The 3,013-nt window shown below is 49.6% G+C and overlaps 1 long non-coding RNA gene across 1 annotated transcript; it reads right to left on the bottom strand.

Moving 5' to 3' along the window:
- Window positions 1-631: 631 nt before the first annotated feature.
- On the bottom strand, window positions 632-1,351 carry LOC125727983 (uncharacterized). The gene is made up of 3 exons (XR_007388890.1): window positions 1,316-1,351; window positions 805-890; window positions 632-682 (listed from the first exon to the last, which is right to left on the bottom strand). It is a non-coding gene; the product is annotated as an uncharacterized LOC125727983 (long non-coding RNA).
- Window positions 1,352-3,013: the final 1,662 nt, after the last annotated feature.

Genomic DNA, 3,013 nt, shown 5'->3' with positions numbered 1-3,013 from the left:
CTCTCGTCTTGGGACACATGGATGGACTGGATCGGAGGGAAGCGAGGGTAGGCATCCCGGAAGTCCTTCAGCTGCAGTTTGCGCAGATTGAGACGAGAACGAGCCCGTTCCACAAACACCTGGTTGAAAAGAGTACACCGGTCACAACGTGGATGAGCACACTTCTCATTGGCTTGCTGCACTGACATTCGCAACCGTGTACGCAGTAAACAGACCCCTCATTGGTCAATCGCACTGCCAGTCACATCCAGGTATTCAATAATCAAACCCCTCATTGGTCAGCTGCACTGTCATTCACAGGCATGCATATACACCAAGCACCCTGATAGGTGTTAGTGTGGACAGACATGCTCCTTATTCAGCTGACCTCTGCAGGAACCTTAGGTCACACTCACCTTGTGTTTCAGGAGCACGATAAGCTGGGAACGCAGGATTAAGCCACAGATTTTCCCTGGCTAAGAGCACAAAATTCAGATTAGCAAAGCCCCAAAGTACATCATGTGACAAATCTCCAGGAAAACAAAATCACCCCTAGTGGGAGGGACATACCTCACAGCCATCACTCAACCCGGAGACTACAGGGAACCCGTTGTGATTGGTCGAGGTGTTGCTGAGCACATCCACAATAGTGCCCACTTTCTCCACCAGGTTGAAGCAGGTTACTGGAGAGCTCATAACCTCCCTGAATGGACAGACACACCAAACCTGAATATACAGTGAGAATGAAGCACCAATGTCTTGCTAAAGGCGTGTACTGGGCTCATTGAAGCATTAGCAGGGAAAATCCTGTAGGGGGCAATATACCTGGCAGTCAGGGAGTGGGAGGTGGCTGGGGCATCCCAGTGCAGGAAGGGCACACTCTGCAGCTTGATGTGGATGTCGTATAGCCCCTGTGGGAAAATTCGAGTCACTCAGAAGAGCTTAGGATCACATCTGCACAACATTCATAAGCTGCCACCCCTTGAAGTTTTACTTCCTCTAAGCAGATTTGCTGGCACATTGAGGAACAGAGAAGCGAAACGAGCTGTCACAGCATGATGTGCCACCTTAAGTTAGACAGCTGTGCAAAAACAACGGAAGGGTTCTCAAAATCAGTCACTGGAAGGACAGATGAAAAAAAGATGGCGTCAGACTGGTGGCTAGCTGCACCACCCACACCAAAAGCAAACATGAGACCGGAGCAGTTAACGAAACACGACTGGCCCGATTCCAAGTTCTGCACGGTCTGAAAGGCGATGAGCTCATCACTCACTGACAGGCTCACACATAATGCCAAATGGACCAACCCGCTCCAACCCGAAACGTCAACACTGACCTCCACGAAATAATCGCCCACGATCTTCGCCGTCATCAGAACCAGCATTATGGGTAGGCCGTAGGTGACATTTCCGGTGGCTTCCACCATGATGACAGTCAGGCTGAGGGTCATCCTCACGATCCCACCTGGCAAAGACCTTCGTAAACAGACGCAAACCCGAAGCCTCATGTGCCTCCATGCACCTCTAGACGAGCTCTGAAAAGCAGGCTGACCGCGGACGGACACTCACCAAGCTGGGCGGCGGCTCCAATCAGAGCGTACTTCCCAGGGTCGGCCAAGGTCTGTCAAACGAAACGCCACAAATCATAAAACATGCTCATTCAAAAACTTCGAGGGGGCTTTACTTCCAACAAACATTATGTTAAACTACATCTATGCCGACATGACGCTGGGCGGCCCAGGAAATCGATACAGCACTAACCAATAGGGCACCTTCAAAGAGTCACGTGACTGCTTAAAGAGTAAATCTGATTGGACAACAAAGAGGAAATCAATCTAAAGCGGGTGTTGAAGGAGGCCCTCTGACTTCTAAAGACCCCGTTCAATTTCCTTAATATATCAAAACCTGCAGCGTTTCCATTAAAGTTCTGCACAAACAAGCAAATTTGTTGACAAAGTGAAATTGCATAAAGGGTGTTTCCATTAAGTAACATCATGGAAACAACACCTGCAATTTATGATTCCGTGCCTCAACATGGATTGAGCTTTTCATGAGATACGAGCTCTAGAACCAAGTCATCGTGTCCTACACAGCAACAAGTTCGCAAAATCGGCTTCCATTTCAGTTTTGCGAATCGCCACAAAAACCACTTCAATCAAACTGAAAGCGTTTGAGGGCTTGTCCTCCTGAAATATAATCGTACCCATTAACGGATTTTCAGTTTTGCTTCTTCAAAATGTGCAAAAAAATCAAGGTCAGTGGAAAACGTCGCCACTGTGAGGTTTCTCTCTGCTGAGGGAAGAGTTCTGCTATCGTGACGGCCCCTCCTCCGCCAGCGGACCACGCCGCCTCACCGGCTATACGGCGCTTCCCCAGGAACGGCGACCCGTCCTGATGTACCTGTATGGAATTGTGCGGCGTAATGGAGGCCAGCAAAATGCCAAAGAGCCGCCCCCAGGCGGCGCCGATGAGCAGCGAGGGGATGAAGACCCCGGCGGACACAGTCAGGCCGTATGTCCAGCAGGCCAGGAAGAAGTAGGTGATGGTGAAGATTCCCAGGGTCACGGGATTGTAGGAACCTGCCGGGGGGGGGGGGGGGGGGGTGGTGGTGGTGGAATTCATCACCTAAGTCAGTGTTTCCCACGTTTTTGCTAAAATGTTGATCATGTAGTTGATCCCCAAGAACGCTAATCTAGCGAAACCAGCTAGTTTTACTTGATTCACCCTTGTAATGAGGATACAGGTGTACAGAAATTATTTCATGATGAATGGCATTTTTCATATGATCATTTCCATTTTTCTACCTGGTGTAAAGTGCAATTTGGAGCCGATCAAGACCAAGCCATGTTACTTTGGTATGTCTTTCATCCACTAGAGGGCATGGATGAACACAGTTTAGTGCCGTTCGAACTTGCCTACGGTGGCATTCGTCAGGGCACTTGAGAAGCGCTCCTGTTCTCCCCAGGCAGGGTGACAGTCCCCCCATCCCAAATGAGGGAAGCCTTGAATAATTGAGGAGGATTGTGTGTATGGGT

This window comes from Brienomyrus brachyistius, unplaced genomic scaffold (assembly GCF_023856365.1).
Source record: "Brienomyrus brachyistius isolate T26 unplaced genomic scaffold, BBRACH_0.4 scaffold141, whole genome shotgun sequence".
Classification (NCBI taxonomy): domain Eukaryota; kingdom Metazoa; phylum Chordata; class Actinopteri; order Osteoglossiformes; family Mormyridae; genus Brienomyrus; species Brienomyrus brachyistius.
This window is presented reverse-complemented; position numbering and strand designations above follow the sequence as displayed.